Consider the following 21,913-nt stretch of genomic DNA (forward strand, 5'->3'; position numbering starts at 1 on the left):
GGAGGCACACCTTTGGAAATTATTCCCAGTGATCTCCTTATTTGTACAAATAAAGATAACCTTGTGAGGCAACTCCCCTTGGTGTAGTCTCTTTCTGTAACTCACCAAGGAGCAGACGCACTTTGGTCTGGTAACAGTGCTTGTGGTGTTTAAGAGAGGGAGAGGGGTAGGAAAAATAAGATGAGACAGAAATGGAAGAGAAACAAGCTGGTGCAGAGAATAAATATTCATGAGCCAGGTTTCCCCAGCTATAGATCCCTAGGTGACTCTAAAGCGATTTTGACTGAACACGAAACCTTGTCACTTTCATGTCCTTTCCTTTAATAATCTCCCGGGAATGATCCCCAAAATCCTGTCAAAAAATGCTTTCTTTGAATGGTTATTCTAATTTCTGAGAATTTAAACACTATTTTCTCCTAATAAATATTAAACAAGTACAAGCCTCCCAGAAAATATCTCCTCCAACAATACCGAAGCTTTCTCACTATGTAATTCCAAGTTCACAGTAATATCTATGATTGATCAAATACCTCTTATGTACTAGGTTTTATTTGTCAAGTTGTTATGCAATGCAGTGATGTATTATTTACTAGCCTCAGATTCTAAATGATGAAACCGAAGGCCCAGTTTCTTTCCCAAGATCATAAAGTTGTCTGAATCCAAAACTTGAATTCTTAACCATTTAACTGAACTGCCTTCCACGTGGGAGTTTCTCAAAAGTAGCAATACAAATGACAAGTTGTTTTTTTTTTTAATTTATTTTCATGGTAATAAGGATAAGAGGATATCAAGAAAGTATTCCAGTGGGTCAGTTAATGACATTTGGAGTAAAGATAAGTGTGTGTGTATATTAATCAAAGCTAGGAAAGAGTAGTGTTTCTCTAAAATGGGTAATGTCTTGCCCCTTAGACTTATATATGTACAAACATAAAAACAGATGTAAAACCTATATCCTTATGGCTCTCATATAACTGTGACACCAAATGAAACTTATAAACAAATGAAAAAAATTTCATTAACAAAATTAATTTAGTATTAATTGAAAGTTGTATTAAAATTAACATTAATTAATAATTTAAATTAATTGATTTAATATGGCAGATGACATCATTTTCCTGAAGTAAAATCACCACAGACAATATGAGTATTATACTGATATTCCAAACTTTGTTTACACAGGGAATCATCATGTCATTTGGCTTTCACATGGCATGATGACTGCGCTATTTGAATATTAAATCCCTTCTTTTGTTTTCTTACTAGACTTTGACAATTAAAATTACTGTTTATGCAGTAGGATCCCTGCTAAAGAAGCTTACCAGATATCCCTGCACAAAACATCTCTTACGAAGCTGCCTCCTTTCATTTATTATATGGTGCTACTTTACATTTCTCTTTTCCCATTGAAAATGATTCCCCTCAGATTCACTTCCTTATAACTAGGTTTCTCATGACTTCTAAGATAATGACAACTATAGAGGCTATGTGTTTTCTTTTGGATTTCCAACATGAATTTTCCCTTTCTTTTTCAGAAGAATCCCCCATGGGTACAATACTGAAGAAATGCAGTGCCCAACCCCCCCCATTATGGAATCCAAAGGGAGGAAACATTTCAGCCAATTGGACTCTAACCCACTACTTTTTTTTTTTTTTTAAGACAAGGAAAGAGGGGGGAAAGGGGAAGAAAGAGAAGGAGAGAGAAAATCCCAAGCAGGTTCCACGCTTAGTGCAGAACCCAACGCAGGGCTCTATCTCACAACACCGAGATCATCACCTGAGCGGAAATCAAGAGTCGGACACTTAACTGACTGAGCCACCCAGGCGCCCCTTCCCCACTACTTTTAATTTGGACCAAATAAGACATTGCCTAAGGGGTGATTAGGATTAATGGCGCTATCAAGTGGTGGCAGTTGTGCCCAGCAACTTCGGGCTATAATTCCAGGACAGACTGACCCTGCAGCTTTGATTCCTGCTTCTGGGTTCTATTCAATTCTCTGAACCTCTTATATCAGTCCAGAAAATCACAACGTTGCTATGACCACAAGATTTGGTTTCCCTTCTTGTGGGAAAAATTCCTGACTCATACAGATAATAATAAGAAGTTTGCAAGGCATGAAAATATGGGGAATCTAGGATTTATTACGTAGTTTAGAGGAGACTGTGGATAGGCAGTCTCCTTAATATTCATGATGGAAATCTGGCAACCCATGGGTGACAGCGGTAAAACAACTAAATAAATACAACTATGCCTTTCTTGGTAATTTTAATTCATCCCTGAAAACCTTTATATAGATGAAAAGCCATTATAATGTGTTTTTAATTCCATTAATTTTAATGCAACAAATTGTGATTTATTTCATTCTAAACCAAGATACCAATTGACCAATGAAAAACATCAATTGAACAATGAAAACAAGTTTATATAATTAATAACAATTGAAAATAAACAGCTGATAAAATTTAGTGCAGTGAAGATTTTATGTCCTCACCAAAAAAGGAAGAGGAGACTAAAATGCAGATGGCAGTTAGTGGAGAAAAAGTGCAGGGCATTCTTTGGAAAGTACTCTTTTTTTTTGGTACCATTTTTATTCACCAATTTTCAACCTCAAACTACACTTAACAAACAGTGCTACAACATAGAAACCATGTTTAGAACAAAAAAATTTTTACAGGAGAGTACTTTAAAATACAAAAATGGTGCATGCACAAAACAGACAAGTCATCCTCTTTCACTTGACATGTACACACAAAGAAAAATTTCGAATTCAACCAACCATTGTTCTATGTAACATTCTCAGACTGTAAACTGCTGTGTCAAGTCCATCAATGAGAGGCTTTGCCTGAAAATGTAGTGTAGAAACATCAGTTCTTATAGTATATATCTTTAGTACCTTTTGGGGGGGAAATAGCTATTATTATACTAAAAAAGAAGTCATTCACAAAGAGGTAATTTTATTTTAAGATTTTATTTATTTATTTGACAGAGAGAGACACAGTGAAGAGAAGGAACACGAGCAGGGGGAGTGCGAGAGGGAGAAGCAGGCTTCCCGCAGAGCAGGGAGCCTGATCAAGGGTTCCCAGGACGCTGGAATCATGACCTGAGCCCAAGGCAGACGCTTAATGACTGAGCCACCCAGGCGCCCCATAAAGAGATAAATTTTTCAAGAGATAGTATGACCAAAAGTTATGAATAAACAGACCTTATAAGGAGGAAAATTTGTATTGCTGATGGTCTCCTAAGATGAAATACATTCTGGAACTAGGCCTGAGGGGAGTCATATTGTCCAGCCCATGGAATGCATGAAAACATGAAAAATACAAAGACAGGGGCGTGAGAAGGGTTAATCTATTGTCACTAGATACTTTATGAAAGAGAATAGGGATTCTGAAAGAGTATGCAACCTATCTCTCTCAAATCCAAGTCAACCACCATTTTCCTTATCTAGGCAGAGCAAATTCAGGAACCACAGGTCACAAACATAACCTCTGTTCCTCGAAGATCTGGATGGAGAAAATGAGCATAAGACTTAATTCCTCTTATGCCAGAGGAAACTTTGAGGCTAGAAGTTGAGAGTCCTAGAGTTCTTGGGGCTCCTGGAGAGAGGTAGGCTCACAGAACTTCATGGATGTATATGGAGAAGCATAAAAGAATATGCACCAAAATGTTAATGTTACCTCAGGGTAAAGAGCTTTCATTTTTTTTAACTTCCTTCCTACAATAAATTATATTATTTGTATGATGAAAAAAATAATGACCTTATTTCATCATGAAATAGAATTTAAACAGAAAAAAAAATTAATTCATTAAAAAATTTAAAAACCCAGATTATTGGCTCACCTCAAAGACATTTAGAAACCCAGGGACTTTCTAAAACCACTTAAAATGATTCTTTAGCTCAAGCAGCTGCAGGGCTGAAGTGGCCAGAGATTTCCTCTGTTGTCAAATTGTAACATCAACTGAATTCTCGGCCTTACCAAGTCTCATAATGATAACCATAGCTGGGGCGCCTGGGTGGCTCAGTCGTTGGGCGTCTGCCTTCGGCTCAGGTCATGATCCCGGGGTCCTGGGATCGAGCCCCGCATCGGGCTCCCTGCTCAGCGCGAAGCCTGCTTCTCCGTCTCCCACTCCCCCTGCTTGTGTTCCCTCTCACTCTCTCTCTCTCTGCCAAATAAATAAATAAATAAAATCTTAAAAAAAAAAAATGATAACCATAGCTAACACTTAGAAAGTGCTATGCCCAAGGCACTGCTCTAAGTGTTATATTTGTATTATATTTAATATTCAGAAGAATCCTTGTAAGTAAGTATTATTGTCTTCTCTATTTCACAGATTAAGAAACCAAGGCACAGAGAGCTTAAGTAAATCACCATAGGTCAAATTGCTGGTAGTAGCGGAGCCAGGATTAAAACAATCTGTCTGATTCCACAACCTGTATTCTTAACCATACATAATAAATAAACACCTTATTGATCAAAATTAAATGAGTGCTGGAGAATTGAAATGGAGATCTATGGGAGGATTTCAAGTTCTGTTGTGTACCCTGAAACTCCAAACACCCAATGAGGCTCCCTTGACTATGAAATCAGACTGTAGACCCTTGTGTTATAAAGATGTTCTTCCCTTGCTTGAAACATTGCTGCATCCTAATCTGAAGGAGTCACCCTGCAAGAAAAAGCCAGTTCTCATGATGAATCCCACTTTGTTCCCACTAAATTGTTTAACTAAATTCAGCCAAAACAAATTTCTCTGGACTTTCAGCATACCATACCATTTTAGTTCCTCCTCATCTCCTCAACCTTTAAATATTAGAGTATGTCAGAGCTCTGTTTAGCTCTTTTCCCTTTTCTGTTGTGAAAGGTGAAATAAAATGGACTCAGTTATGTCAAGAGGTTTTAAAATGGAGCTAGGAGGCCATTAAGAGGTTCATGTCCTCAGCAGCTGATACCATGACGTTTTTAACTGCACCAAACAGCAAATATTCTAAGGACTCTGCAGAAGCATCTGCAACTTGCTACAGTAACTGACTTTTGCTTAGTGTAGCCTTAGCAACCAATTATGCTTAGCCAAGATTAGTTTTCTGCCACAGATACCAATCAAAATTCTTTGTAAACAATGTATTCAAGCATTCCCTTTTGTCTTTAAAAACCTCTGACTTTTGTTCCCTAGGGGGAACAAAATTTGGTTTGCTACACAGATCTGTGCTCCCTAAATTGCAATTATGAGACCTTAAATAAATGCTTTTGTTTATTTCAGTTCTGCCTCTTTTCTCATTCAACAATATCCATTATGTCCACTGCCTAAGTCATCCTATCCAGTTCCCTGCCTTTAAATACGTTCTATATGCTGAATTGCAAACGCTTATAGCCAAACCCAAACTTAATGTCCTACTGATATTTCTTTTAAAATGTCCAGCAGGCAGGGCGCCTAGGTGGCTCAGTCCATTAAGCATCAGGCCCTTAGTTTCTGCTCAGGTCATGATCTCAGGGTCCTGAGACTGAACCCTGCATTGGGCTCCACACTCAGCATGGAGTTTGCTTGAGATTCTTTCTTCTCCTCCCTCTCCCTCCACCTCTGCTCCTTTCCCCACTCTCTAAAACAAATATAATCTTTAAAAAAAAATGTCCAGCAAACCCAACATGTCCAAATATGAGTTCCTGATAATCCCTACCAACCTAGATCCTCACACAGTCTCTCCTATTTCATTAAAGAATTCATCTTTTTTTTTTCAGCTGCTCAGCTAAAACTCTTGAAGTCATCTTCTATTCCTCTATTTCTACTACATCCCATATGTGAATCCTGTTTGCTCTATCTTCAATGTGTTTCTAGAATCTGACACCTTTAACCACCCACACTGCTGCCACACTGGTCCAGACCACCATAATCTCTTCTAAATTACTGCAGTAACCTCTCAATGGTCTCCATAGTCCTTCACTTGTTCACCTTTACCCCCCTCCCACTCCTCTCCCCAAAACACACATTAGTCTCATAAGAGCAACTAAAACAGTTCTGATACAAGTAAATCAAATCATGTCACTCCTCTGCTCAAAATCTACTCTGTAGCTTCCCATCTCCGTAGATATAAGCCAAAGCCCTTTCTGGTATCCATAAGCCCTGCATGACCTAGTCCCCATTACCTTCCTGATTTCATGTTCTAATACTTCCCTCTCACTCTTTCTGCTTAAAGCCTATTGGCCTCTTTAGTGTCCCCCTAATTTATCAGGCATACTCCCACCCCAGGGCTTTTGCACTTGACATTCCCTATCAGATATATGCATAGCTAACTACCTCACATCCTCCTTTTTTGGACTCAAATTTTACATTCTGTCAATGTGAGCTTTCCTGGTAGCCTTCCTATTTAAAATGTCATGCATAAATTCCTCACATGTTTCTTCCATGCATTATTTCTCTCCCCAGCTTTTAGAGCCATCAGATATAACATGATATATACTGTATTTGTTTATCTTATTTATGTCTCCCCCACTACGGTGGAAGTTCCATGAGGACAGGGATTTGCATTCTGCCCTGTTCCTTATCACATTTCCAGTTCTGAGAATAGTATCTGGCATGGGGTTGACACTTCGTAGATATGTGTGGAATATGTAAAAGTATATTCCAGAATGTCAACTCTAGAACCAAACCTGGAAGGGAAAGATTATACACCAAAATATCACAGGACTTTGTTTAGTTATGTTTTCATAAATATTGGAAATTGGTGAAAAAGTTTGGATTCTGAGAATGCTGACCAAAGAAGGAAGAATTTAAATGTGGATTCAAATGCATCCATGTGAGTGCACCTTCACAGAGATTCTGGATTCAATGTGCTAGTTCTAGCACGTGGGAGTGGCTCTAATGTTTGGTTTGGCTGGAAAAATTAAACCCATATAAACCAAGTTGTGACACTATAAATTCTTTGATATAAATTAAAGGAACATAGTGAAGGACTTGGTGAAATAAAATTCTGGGGAAGATTTAGGATGTATATTATACATCTACCTACCTATTATTTCCAAGAAAGCTAAAAAGACACTCCCTTCCCCAAAGGGCTCCAGTCAAACATCAGTTGAGTGGAACACCTCTATTTTTTGAAGAAAGGGGCTTTCTGTGTCTAATTTACAAATGCCAGAGATGATGATGGAAGAGCTTACAATTGAAATTAGAGTCATTCTTTTCTTTTTTTTTTTCAAAGATTTTATTTATTTATTTGAAAGAGAGAGACTGAGAGAGAGAGCACATGAGAGGGGGGAGGGTTGGGAGGGTCAGAGGAAGAAGCAGACTCCCTGCCCAGCAGGGAGCCCGATGTGGGACTCGATCCAGAGACTCCGGGATCATGACCTGAGCCGAAGGCAGTCGCTTAACCAACGGAGCCACCCAGGCGCCCAAAATTAGAGTCATTATTTTCAATAGAGAGGGAATAATCTTAGAGTAGCAGAGGCCACTTAGTAGCAATTTGACTGGCAGAAACAGAATGTGAATAATTACCATCTGCGGAATCAGGGTTAGCAGAATAGTCAGCAAGGATGATTATAGAAACGTTTGTTTAAATGATTACGAAGTTTGTAAAAATAAAATAAGTGGGGTTCCCACTGACATCCTACTTGATTTGCAGGCCTGATGATTAGAACTCCACCTTGAATCATGAGAACATACTTGAAGTAAAGAAGAAAATAATCATTGAATAACAACTTATACATCAAATAGCAGTAGACCCTTTACAGGTTTACCTCATCTTATCCTCTCACCAACCCCTTAAGAATACACTGTTATCTGGCCTTCTTACCATTTTATAGATAAGGAAACTAGGATTTGGAGAGGTTAAGTGATTTGTCTGAGTTTGCAGAGCTAACGAATAGAAAAGCTGGGATATATTTTTTTCTATTAGACTGTCCTAAAAGAATACCAGTATGGTTCTCCTTAGAGGTAATGTCTTGCTCTTGTAATCTAATTGAGTGAAGGGACTCACAACCCTGACTTGAGGCAGGAGGTAATCATTGATATTATGTACTTTATCCACCTAATTTTATAAATGAGGAAACTGCAAAACTTTATCAAGTTTATAAAAACTCAGTGGAAGGCTGGAACTTAACTATTATTTCCATGGAACTAAGCTACTAGCATGGTAGGAGATGAGAGTTAACAGAGGTGGCTCATGACACCTCTCATTAAGGGGTGTTATCATCCTTAACAAACACCACGTCACATAAGCCATTTCTGTATTTGGCTAATTCTAATGAGTAAATGATGGTTTTAATGGTTTGCCACACTTTAGGAATATGTTTCTTTACAAATATTCTTTGCCTATTGCAGAATATCTTCTAATTTGCACATATCCTATTTAAAATCTCTCTATGAAGGGGTGCCTGGGTGGCTCAGTCGGTTAAGCGTCTGCCTTCAGCTCAGGTCATGATCCCAGGGTCCTGGGATTGAGCCTCACATCAGGCTCCCTGCTCAGCAGGCAGTCTGCCTCTCCTCCTCCATCTGCCTCTCCCCCAGCTCATGCTTTCTCTTGCTCTCTCTCAAATAAACAAATAAAATCTTAAAAAAAATACAATAAAATGAATAAACTCTCCCTATGTACTATGAATCCTTCATATTCAACAAAGGAGAAGAGAACCAATTATTGCATACTATAGCCATAAAATAGAAAAGATAGAACTAGAACCAATCACCCATTCTTTTTACTCTTCTCTCCTGCCTGTCCTAAGGCACACTCTCTGTGGTAGACTGACTATGGGTAAATGACTCCTGGACCAGATCACACCTCACCAGTCCCTGTTTTTTCCTGTTCTGAGTTGGATAATCATCAGCGGGGTCATTATAACAGAATGGATATACCATCAACACAACTGGCAATCTGTGACCTACACTTATACATGTCCTTGTGTCCCCTTCCTAATAGAACTGCAGTCCCTCACACATGCCTGTTGCCGACTCAGCCCACTTTCCAGCTTCTATCTAATTATTTTTTCTGAGATCTTGCGAGAGCAGTAGGATTCGAGTACTTTCTACACAATTGGACTGTCTTACTTAGGGAATACAAATTTAATATTCACATGGATGAGTACAAATATTTTTGATGAATGATAAGACCAAAATTATGCTGATAAACTGAAACTTAAATAGTCTGAATTTCGTTTACCGGCTCAAATAGTAGAAAACTTTAACACTATTACTGTGATAAATATATTGACTGAGCACAGCCCAATCTTTGAAAGTCAAACAAAAAAAGCACGCTTCAGTGGCGCAATCGATCAGCGCGCAGTACTTGTACAGCTGAATACGCGCGGGTGATGCCGAGGTTGTGGAAGTCAAACAATATTGATTCAAGCACACTATCCCATGTTCTATGACAAATCAGCTGCTCTCCCCAAGATTTCTGAGAATTTCCTGGTGTTAATATCTTCCTGGTTACTGTGGCTCTGTTAACCTGTCCTCCTGGACTGCTGATGTCGCCGGCATCAGATTCCTTATTACTATTTTCTTGTCCCCCGCCCGATATCAAGCTAAGACACAAAAGGCAACATCTTTCCTTTGAATAGCCCTACAATCTGCCCGCCCACAGTATTTGTGTATGTCATATGTTAACTTATGATTTGGAATGGCAGAGAAATTTATTTACATGGCTTCAAAAAAGAAGAGAGGCAGACTCCCGGCTGAGCAGCAAGCCCAAGGCAGGGCTCGATCCCAGGATCCCGGGATCATGAACTGAGCCGAAGGCAGACGCTTAACTGACTGAGCCACCCAGGCGCCCCTGCAGAGCTAGTTTTTGAAGTCTTCCTGCAATCATTCGCAGACAGCAAAGTGGTTCTGGAAAAATGCCCAAAAAAGATAAAAGAGGATTGAGATAAACCCCCCCTTAGGAAAAGAACATTTACCTTAAGTGTGGAAATACTGAAAAAAGAATCATGATAATCACAATAGTAAGATTTAATAAATACTTTTGAATTCAAGAGAATCTGTGACTACACTAAGAATCCATGGGTTCATACAAATAGAAATAAATTAATTAGAGCTAAATAAATGAAGGTACAGGGGAGGAAATACTATCACTTTGTACTGGAATGTCAGCTAACACATATGGAAAGAATGGTAGAGCTAGAAAATCACCAGCAACCATTATAATAAAAATTGATTTAAGGAAAAACTATCAACAAATGCTTAGAGTAGGGGAACCTTTGAAGAATAGAGTCTTTACATAGCCTCAAAATCTCTCTCTACTAATTACTTATTAATGACCAAGGGGAAAATAATGACTTCACAGTGGAGAACCCTAGTGGAATCATGGTAGCCATGGGATTATAACTAACATCACCAATAATGGGACAAGCCAACACCACGTGCCTTCTGTTGTGATGTGCCAAGAACACAATACTACATCTGTTTTCCTACCTGACATGCATAACTTAAGAGACAGGGTAAGCTCAAATTGAGGGACTTTCTACAAGATAATAGGTATCGTTCAAAACTGCTCACATTATGAAAGAAAAGAAAAAGACCAAGGCATTATTCCAGATTAAAGGACACTGAAGGCACATGACGACTAAGTGTAATTCATAATCTTGGAAATCTTGGGCCAGGAAAATAACAGTTTGCTCTATAGGGCATTATTGGGGTAATGGATAAAATTCGAACATGGGCTCTGGACAAAGTAGTACTATTCTATCAATGTTCTATTTTCTGACTTTGGTCATTGTCCTGGCTATGCAAGGAGAGCGTTCTTGTTCTTAAGAAATATATACTCAAGGGCTCCCTGCTCAGGGGGAGCCTGCTTCTCCCTCTCCCATGCCCCCTTCCTCCTGCTTGTGTTCCTTCTCTGTCTCTCTCTCTGTCAAATAAATAAATAAAATCTTAAAAAAAAAAGAAAAGAAATACGCATTCAAATATTTAGGGGTTAAGGAGGTATGATGTCTGTAACTACTTTCAAAAGATAAAAATATGCTTATGAAAAGCAAATGATGAAGCAACTGGAACAAAAACATTAACAATTAGTAAATCTGGGTAAAGAAAATATGGGAGGTCACCTTCTGCATGTGGCTGTCCAGTTTTCCCAACACCATGTGTTGAAGAGAATATCTTTTTTCCATTGGATACTCTTTCCTGCTTTGTCAAAGATTAGTTGACCATAGAGTTGTGGGTTCATTTCTGTGTTTTCTATTCTGTTTGATTGATTTGTGTGTCTGTTTTTGTACCAGTACCATACTGTCTTGATGACTATAGCTTTGTACTATAACTTGAAGTCCCGAATCGTGATTCCTCCAGCTTTGCTTTTCTTTTTCAAGATTGCTTTGGCTATTTGGGGTCTTTTCTGGTTCCATGGAAAGTTTTAGAATTGTTTGTTCTAGCTCTGTGAAAAATGCTGGTGGTATTTTGATAGGGATTACATTAAATGTATAGATTGCTTTGGGTAGTATAGACATTTTATCAATATTTGTTCTTCCAGGGGCAGCTGGGTGCCTCAGTCAGTTAAGCATCTGACTCTTGACTTTGGCTCAGGTCATGATCTCAGGGTTGTGAGATCGAGTCCCATGTTGGGCTCCCTGTTCTGTGGGGAGTCTGCTTGAGATTCTCCCTCTCCCTCAGCCCTTACCCCCCAGCTCTCCCTCTCTCTCTCTCTAAAATAAATAAATAAATCTTAAAAAAATACATACATATGTGTATATATACACATATATATTTTTTAATATAGACATATATATTTCTTTGTGTCATCTTCAATTTTTTTCGCCAATGTTTTATAGTTTCCAGAGTACAGATCTTTCACCTCTTTGGTTAGGTTTATTCCTAGGTATCTTATGTTGTTGTTACTCTTCAGTTTATTTTTTTTAACTAGGCTCCATGCCCAGTGTGGAACCCAACCTGGGGCTTGAAGTCACAATCCTGAGATCAAGACTTGAGCTGAGATCAAGAGTCAGATGCCTAACCAACTGAGCCACCCAAGTGGCCCAGTATCTTATGGTATTTGGTTCAAATGTACATGGGATTGATTCCTTGATTTCTTTTTCTGCTGCTTCATTATTGGTGTACAGAAATGCAACAGATTTCTGTACATTGATTTTGTATTGTGCGACTTTGGAAAAGCCAGTATACTTTCTAGGATACCCAAGGTAGCACCTGGGCATAACGACTGATGACTTTTACTTTTCCAAATTCTTCAAGAGAAATTATTCGTAATCATCAATTGTTAAATAAATTTTCCTAGACCAAATTCTTGGAATAGCGAAGATAATCTGCTTAATATGCAGCCCCATTATCCTATGTTGGAATATATTCTGGCAATAAGATGGCCCTCTCTTGAAAAAATAATATTCATTCATTCATTCATTTGAGAGGGATGGGGGAGGGGCAGAGGGAGAGGGAGAGAGAGAATCTCAAGCAGAATCCACACTCAGCGCAGAGCCTGACGAGGGGCTTGATCTCACAACCCTAAGATCGTGACCTGAGCCAAAATCAAGAGTCAGAACCTTAAACTGACTGAGTCACTCAGGCGCCCCGAAAAATAATTTTAAATATACTTTCAGTAGCCTAGAGGAATCCACAATATAAGAAGTCCAGAAATAGATCAAAGTCTAATTAACTTGGAACAATGAAAAGGATGGACTGGGGAAGACGAATAAAAACCCCCTATACTGCATATTGGGACTTTGAAATTTAGGTTTTTATTCTATTTTAATGAAAAATCTTATAACAAAATTCAAAGATCCAGAAATCAAATCTTGGCAAATATTCTTTGTTTTGAAACTCTTTAAGTTAATTTTCATGTCAACGTGTCAGAAAGTAGCTAGCTACCCATACCTTCAGACACAGTAGCTCTATTTACTTGGCCACTGCCAACATATGAGTCATTGAGTCAGCTTGCGACATGCCCACAGCATAGCATAGTATTTAACCTATTACTTCAGGACGCACATAAGGAAAAATACACTCTCTACACACCAATCACTTTAGCACCAATGCACAATTTTATATAATTAAGCTGCATTTTCTTAAGTAGTGTGAACGGCAAATCCAATGGTTCTCTGCAAGTGTGGATCATGTTTTTGAATTCTTATGTTGAAATTCTTTTTTTTTTTTTTAATTTATTCGAGAGAGAGAGACAGAAATAGCTAAAGAGAGCATGAGTGAGTGGGGAGGAGAAGGAGAAGCAGGGAGCCTGACATGTAACTTGATCCCAAGACCCTGGGATCACGACCTGAGCCAGAGGCAGACACTTAACCAACTGAGCCACCCAGGCGCCCCTGGATCAAGAAAGAAACAATACTTCTGTAGAAATTTTCTTTCCTCTCACTCCTAGCCTGAAAAAAGCTGGCAAACTGCCAACCTACTCATTCCAAAAGCTGGAAACACAATTTGTATTATTTGTATCGTAATCCTTATTATGTGTTCATGTGGTTATTCCAGTGATTCACAGATAACACCAGGAATCACAGTGAAGACTGTGAAAGCGGGTTTTCATAAAATATGATTTAATAAAATGCAAAATCACATTTTAGCAAAGTGCTTTTGGCCTCCACTTAACATACATTTTCTTCCTCATCCTCCTCCTTTCCCCTCTTCTTGTCTCCCCTCCTCTCCGTTCTCCTCTTTCATTTCTGTCAAGGCTCATACTGTTTTCAGATTTCAGCCAAGCTTTGGGAGTAAAATGTTGCATACCTTAAGAAAAACTTTTGCCATATTTCTACTTATTTCAAGGCAATTTCAGATAAGAATCTGAATTTAAGTATGACTTATGGGTATTGTTACTCTTATCTGGAAAAATATGCAAACCTTGAAGTGTTTTGACAGGGCTCATGACTTTATAAAAATCTAGACCCTTCTAATTTGTCAAAAAGATGGAGGACCATGAAACGCATTTGTCTAAATTATGCAAAGGACCAATTTAATGGTTTTGTTAAAAAAAAATAACCTTCATAATAAAGTCAAAATTCTTAATCATTTATTTTTGAAATTAATCTCTTCCTGAAAATTAAACCTTGTTTTGCTTACTTCTTTCTCCAAAGATTGGGTTTAGTTGAGGTTCTGGAAAGAACTTAGTGGTTTACTTTAAATAAGCTTAAAATTCACTAAATATGAGCACAAAATCTTTTAACAAAACATTCTGCATAGGAACATATTTCTAATTTCCATAAATCTGAACTACCAAAGTTCTAAAATTCAGTTCAGAATGTTTCTTGGCAGGTGAGCACAGAGAAAACTGAAAGCAGTCAGTTTGTTTTCTTAAGCTTTTGTGAGTAGGCCACCTCTGCCCCGTGCATTGCAAAGCCCTTAACATTCACATCTGAGAAATACACTTAGTATTTACACTTAGTAATACTAAGTAAGAAGCGTAAGTAATACACTTACACTAAATACACTTAGTAATTGTAATAACATTTCTTTGTGATGGAATGAAAATAGGGTCATCGTATTGTGAAATAATTTAAGTGAATCCCTGTGCATACAACTTATCGTGTATATGAAGCAAGTCAAACACAAGAAACCTGATCTCTCTATTCTGGAAGAATAAATGGAATATAAATAAACATAGAATGAATGAAAGCACAGGGAAATACTATTTGGAAATGAATACAGAATGATAAATTTTTTAAAAAAACAATATGGAGAAAAATATTTCTTTCCTCAAAAATGTTCTCCAGGCAATGTTGGGAGAAATCTGCCCACTCAGCTCAATGAAGAGACTGCAAAACGTGAAATATTAATGCCCCACTTCCTGTGTTAACAAACATGTATTCAGTTTCACCTAAGGTTTAGAGTGACACAATGCCTGCCGTCCTCGTGCTCTCATGGTACAGAGAAATGTACACGACAATACACCAGTGTGTAAGTGCCACAACTGAGGTGTTGACAGAGCACAATGGGGTCCCAAAAGTGGAAATAGATATGATGCCTAGAGATGTCACCGAATATTCCATGAAGGAGGTAAATTTAACCTGAGTAATGAACGATTACAAGGAACTCCCCAGACAATAGCAGAGAGAAGCAGTTGCAAAGATGTTGAAGAGAAAAAGAGCATATCGTATTTTGGAAAACTAAATATTGCAGCAGAGCTACAGTAGAAAACAGGGGAAAGACAATGATTTGCTCACTATAGTAAAAGTATTCAGGAACCACTGAAAGATTTCTATTGATTTTTGTTGTTGCTGTTAATTAAATTAATTCCTATTCATCATGGGATGCCTGGGTGGCTCAGTCGGTGAAGCGTCTGCCTTGGGCTCAGGTCAGGATCCCAGGGTCCTGGGATCGAGTCCCGCGTTCGGCTCCCTGCTCCGCAGGGAATCTGCTTCTTTCTCTCTGCCTCTTCCCCTCCCCCCAGCTTGCACACGCTCTCTCTCTCTTTCTCAAATAAATAATCTTTTAAAAAAGTAAAATCAAGCAAAGAAGTGTCTGCCAGGCAGACAGTGAAACAGCCTAGATTGGGTTTGACTGCTTCAGAACCTTCTCTAGCTTCTGTCGTATGTGCTAGTCTCTGCCTGCACAGCCTCAGATGCCGGACGTTAGGGCTAGGGGCAGGACCGGTTGGAATTAACGCTGTGCCGGGGGGCATATGCCGCAGACCTAGACAGACACAGAACCTGCCTAGGGCAGGTTCCAGCCCTAGGGCATTTATTTATACTTTTTTATATGGCTTTTTGGGAACTATTTCTCACTTTATTTTTTAAAGGTTTTGTTTATTTAATAGAGAGAGAAAACAAGCAAGCAGGCAAAGTGGCAGGCAGAGGGAGAAGGAGAAGCAGGCTTCTAGCTGAGCAGGGAGCCCGATGCGGGGCTCGATCCCAGGACCCCGGGATCATGACGTGAGCCCAAGGCAGACGCTTAATGACTGAGCCACCCAGGCGTCCTTCATCAATGGAAATTTTTAAATGGGGAAAACATAAAGAAGAAAATTAAACCTACTTTAAATCCTATCAGCAAATAATCATGTGGCTTAACCTCAAGTTTTATGCCACACATCTGCTTCTAATAGATTTGCAATGCTATGGACCGAGGCAATGGGCCTTAAATACTGTCTGCAAATTCTGAAATCAACCATATATCCCACTTCTCGCTAGAATTTTCTCCACTTATTTTCTACAACCCGATTCTTCCGTCAGTCTTGATTCCTTTGAGCCGACTAAATTCTCCCTGGACTTGGCACACATTTCTTTGGTTTTGTGATATATAGCTCTACTCTGGGCACTAATAGTTTTCTTTTTCATTATTAATATTTCCTATTCTTGTTTTTCTTCAAACACATTGATCAGTTGTTGGGAAGGGTTGTAGAAGTTTGGTCATAAAAGAAGTTTTGCTAGAAATCCTGTGTTCTTGTTTTAGTTCAGAATAAGCATATGTAAGTGGCGCTGCTGGACCAGAACGGACTATTGAAAGGTGTTTGGTACATAAGGCAAATTGCTTTCTGGAAAGATACCAATTTTCATTCCCATTAGTAACTATGAGATGCTATTTGCTGGCATGTCTACTAACACGGGGTGTTCTTTTATCTTTGGAAATAGTTGGGGGGATTTTAAAGAGCTAGGCAGGGGTGCCTGGGTGGCTCAGTTGGTTAAGCGTCTGCCTTCAGCTCAGGTCATGGTCTCAGGGTCCTGGGATCGAGCCCCAGTTGGGTCTCCTGGCTGAACAAGGAGTCTGCTTCTCCCTCTCCCCCCTGCTCATGCTCTCTCTCTCTCTCAAATAAATAAATAAATAAATAAATAAATAAATAAATAAATATCTTAAAAAAAAAAAAAAGCCAGGCAATAAAATCAGGATGGCACTTTATTACAATCACTCTTCGCTGGCTCAGTGTAGAGGATGGATCCAGGTACAAAGGTGTGGCATGGCTTTAGTCTGGGAGACAGGGTGATGAGTGATGTGATCTAGATGATTATCAGGAAGAAGAGACAAAGAAAAAGATTTGAGAGAAGGAAAGTATAAATATTGTAACCAAACCAAGAATATGGTGTTGCCAAAGGAGAGCTGAAAAATAATTTTGAGAATTACTGCTGTTTATAAGATATTCTACACACATTAGCTCATATAAATCTCACAACAAATTCATAAAATAGGTTTTAGGCCTGTGATTCTCAGATTTGTAAAATAGGTTAAAACACACATTTGGCAAGTTGCATGGTAAGGATTCTACCCATGCCTGTCTCACACCCAAGTGTGCTACACTTTTCCCCACACCATGCTGTATTACACCAGTTTCTGAAATGATGTGTGCTTTTCTAATTTGAGCATCTTGGTTTTGAATACATTTCTAGGTCCAAGATGGAACTGTTCCTGATCAGGGTACTCAGCCAGCAATCCGAAACCTAGATAATTCTTCCTCCTATAAATGCTTCACTTGACCAGAAACATGCTCTATCCAGGCAATCTCCAAAAGCCGAGACAACTCTGGCTCTACGCTTACTTTCTTGTTCCTTGATCATTCTAAATAAGATCAGATATACAATCCGAGCCAGTCAACTTAAGCGGAATATGTCTTCCTTGTTTCCTGCTTGCATTTTCTTCTGTAACAGCTTGTAGCCCTTTTCTCTCACTTTGTAGTTTTCTGGACTCTTGAGAGTAGAGACTGTCCACTTTGTGAAGTGTGAAATAATATTTGTTTAGATAACTAAAATGCTCTCTTTGATTACCTTAACATTGGTGATGATTCCATTAACCAGATTGAGAAAAAGAGTATAAAGAGCCAATATACAGAAAGAAAGATAATAAATAGCTTTGCCACTAAGACATAATAATTACAAAATTAAGTAGAAATAGGGAAATGTGGATTTGGAATTTAAAAGGGAGAGCTGAGGGGAGCCTGGCTGGCTCAGTTGGTGGAGCACGCGACTCTTGATCTTGGGGTTGTTAAGTTCGAATCCCCCCCACATTGGGTGTAGAGATTATTTTAAAAAATAAAATCTTAAAAATAAAATAAAAATAAAAAAATAAAAGGGAAAGCAGAATCATTTATTTATTCATTTATTTAAAGATTTATTTATTTAATTTAGAGAGAGAGAGCATGAGAGCCTCAGGCGGGGGTGGGAGTGAGCAGAGAGAAAATCTTAAGCAGTCTCCACACTCAGCACAGAGCCCCATGCAGGACTTGATCTCGCCATCCTGAGATCATGACCTGACCCAAAATCAAGAGACAGACGCTCAACCGACTGAGCCACCCAGGTGGCTGAATCATGTATTTAAAATTTGGGTAATCATTAAGATATCTTGGTTCCCCAATAAATCTAAAGTCATAAAGTTAGGCAGACCTTGTTTGCAAAGTTAACTTACTGAATATATTATATGGTTGTAAGAATATAGTCTACAATTATTAATATGGCTTTTCTCCCTTAAAGAAGGAAACTGGGGCGCCTGGGTGGCTCAGTTGGTTAAGCGACTGTCTTCGGCTCAGGTCATGATCCTGGAGTCCCTGGATCGAGTCCCGCATCGGGCTCCCTGCTCAGCAGGGAGTCTGCTTCTCCCTCTGACCCTCCCCCCTCTCATGTGCTCTCTCTCATTCTCTCTCTTAAATAAATAAATAAAATCTTTAAAAAAAAAAAAAAAGAAGGAAACTGACTCAAAAAGAAAGATAGGCCCTGTTTAAACACGACATGTCAGAATTTGGCCATTTTGTCTTCTCTGACCAAAAACAATATTTTGATGAATTCAGTTCATTCACAGATTTTTGGCAGGAAGATCATGACTGATAAAACAATGAATATCAGAGCCTTTTACATGTTTTTAAATGAGTCTGTGATCCCCATCAAGGCAATGAGAATATGGTAAATTCTCTTACCCAAAATCTGTAGCTTCTTGTTTTTTCAGATCAGGTAATCCTACATAATAGTTTATAGAGTTTACAGTTTGTGATTTATGATATAATTTGGCTTTTTCTCAATCTTGCTACTTTCTTTTATGATATTTTATCATGCTTTAGTACATTTACTCAAATATGGCTTATACAGAAAATATGCAAATCAAATTTTATTTTGTTATTAGTTAGCAATACTTTTTTTTTTCAATTTTTTATTTAAATTCTAGTTGGTTAACATAGATGGTAAAATAGGTTTTGGGTGTCGAATTAGTGATTCAACACTTACAAATAGCACCCAGTGCTCATCACAACTCCTAAATAGAAGAAAAATAACACTAGTGTCAAAAGCTTGTGGATTGTTTTCATGCCTTTGAAATTGGCATGAAAATGACAGATAAAAGTTAACGAAATCTTAATCATCAGAGTGCAGTAATTTAAAAATAACAATATCTTGGAAAAGAATGAATTAATAACAACCTAACAGTTTCTTGTCAAATATTTTCTTAATTTTTGTTTTTCGAAATTTTTGCAAAATTTCTTCACTTCGTATGTTCACGTCTTTTTGTTCTTATTTTTATGTAAAGAGCTCTTTTCAATAATAAAATTTAAGATCACATCTGCACTCATCTAACTTTCAGTACATGGTCAGTGTATCTTCTGTCAGCAACCCATTCCAGAATACATAACTTCACTGTAGCTTTCATTTCCTGTAGCTGATTTTTCAGATTTACTATGTAATCATCATGGTATTGCCATTGTCTCTTCTTTTCTTCTACTTACAAGAACTTATTTCTTTTTCTGGTCTTTTTGCACTGGGCAAGATACTTGGTAATATGTCAATAGGAGTAGCGATAACAGGCAGCCTTGTCTTTTTTCCTGATCTGAAAAGAAAACCTTCATTAAGAATATCTGCTATTTATTATGTTATGTAGGATATTCAAATATAATTACTAAAAAATGCATTCTCCAGTAATTTTGTCTGCCACTGTTTTATATATTTTTTGGAATGTTTGCAAGAGCGTTCATAACATTTGTGATTATTTCACTTTCTTGATTTATTCTTATTACTAGTAGGTAGCATCCCCCTTTGCTCCCAACATGTGCTTGATCTCAAATTTTACCTTGTCTGTTTTTACTTAGTGGTTTAACCCATTTGTATATTCATTTAGGATTTGTGTATACTCTCTGATTTTTTATTTTCTACTTACCATACTATCATTTAAAAAATTCTTTTTGCCCTTTCTACCTATGTTTTTCATTAAATAAACCAAAGCTCTTTTTCTGCTAGTTTGAAAGGAAAGCGTTCTATTTCTTTTCTCCAGTTATTACTTTTAATTTATTAAGACCCACATTTTTTGTTTATTTTTCCACACAAATGTTTGACATTTCTCACTATTTATATGCACCCCCCCAAAAAAGAAAAATAACCAAGCTCTTACCTCCTTCCATTTCTGCCATTACATACATCTCACCCTTGCCCCATTTGCCCTATTGATGTATCTAGTATTTTAGTTCTGGTTATCGCAGATTGTTTTGGTTTTCTTTTGTAAAACCAGTGAACTCTACTAAGTTATTCATTCACCCTTATATGTATGTGTATGTGTTGGTTTACTAATAGATTGTGTTTCTCTTCTTGCTTTAGTAATATTTTGAAAAACATGAAAAAGATTTTTTTTGAACCCACTATTATCCTGGGGAATATCTTTGTATCAATCTCACATGTAACTGCTAGTTTATTTGGCCATAGGGAATTGGATTTGAAGTTCTTTTACCTCAAACATGGAAAATATCACTGTCTTTGTTTTTCTCTTTTTTAGTCTGGATTTGCTGGTGATAGCAATTCCATTCTTATTCCATTGTAAATTGTCATCTCTTCCTCCCCTAAGATTTTAGAATTTTCTCCTTTTCTTTGATATTTTTAAATTTCACTATTATGTGTCAGTGTGTAGGGCTTTTTGTTCTTCATTTTTTTCTTCTTACTTAGTTTGTGCTACAATCTATGAACTCTTTTGATCTCAGGACTTATATCTTTCTTTTATTCTGAAGAAACTATTCTTTTATTCCTTCAAACATTTTCTCACTTCTATTGATTTTTCTATATTTTTAAATTGCAACAAAGCTTACATACGATAAATTCACATTTTTTGGTGCAAAGTTCTAAGAGTTTTGACAAACACATAAAGTTGTATAAACCACCCCTACAATCAAGGGACAGACAGAAGAGTTCCATGACCCCAAAAATCGTCCTTCATGCCACTGGTAATCAACCACTCTTGACCCCACCAAACCCAGCAACCCATGATCTATTTTTTGTCCTTATAGTTTTGCCTCTTCAGAATGTCATATAAATGGAGTCATATAATATGTGGCCTTTTGAGACTGGCCTCTTTCACGAAGCCTAATTAATTTGGAATTCACCCATTCTGTAGCTTGTATCAGGGGTCTGTTCCTTTTTGTTGCTAATATTTCATAGCATGGATTTACCTCAGCTTCTCTATTCACCAGTTGGAGTTGTTTCCAGTTTTTACTTATTATAAAGTACAAGCCCTGTAACCAACTCATAAAGATGTTTCTGTGAGCATAGGTTTTCATTTCAATTGGGTAAATCCATAGGAGTGGGATTACTGGGGCATATGGTAAGCACATGTTTAATTCTTTAAGAAACTGCCAAACTATTTTCGAAAGCCTCTCTCCCATTCTGCATTTCACCAGCAATAAATGAGAGTTTCAGTTGCCCTACATCCCCACCAGTACCTGGTATGCCCAGGTTCTTGTTTGTTTCATTTTTTATAATGTAGTCATTCTAATAGGTACATAATGATACGTCATTGTAGCTTTAATTTAAATTTCCCTAATGACAGCTAATGTTGAGTTCTCTCTCCATGTGTTTATTTGCCACCCATATATTTTCTTTAGGGAAATATCCATTTGGATATTTAATTAATGGATTGCTTTCTTGTTTTTCAGTTTTAGGAGTACTTATTCTATTCTGAATAAAAATCTTTTATGATATATATGTTTTGAAAATATTTGTCTTTTAATTTTACTGAACTTGAGTAAAAGTTTGCCATTTTGGTAAAGTCCAATTCGTCTTGTTTTTTCTTAGGCACCATAGTTTTGCTGCTGTAGCCAAGAAATCTTTG

This window comes from Leptonychotes weddellii, chromosome 2, assembly GCF_054177405.1.
Source record: "Leptonychotes weddellii isolate Sample4059 chromosome 2, ASM5417740v2, whole genome shotgun sequence".
In the NCBI taxonomy this organism is placed as follows: domain Eukaryota; kingdom Metazoa; phylum Chordata; class Mammalia; order Carnivora; family Phocidae; genus Leptonychotes; species Leptonychotes weddellii.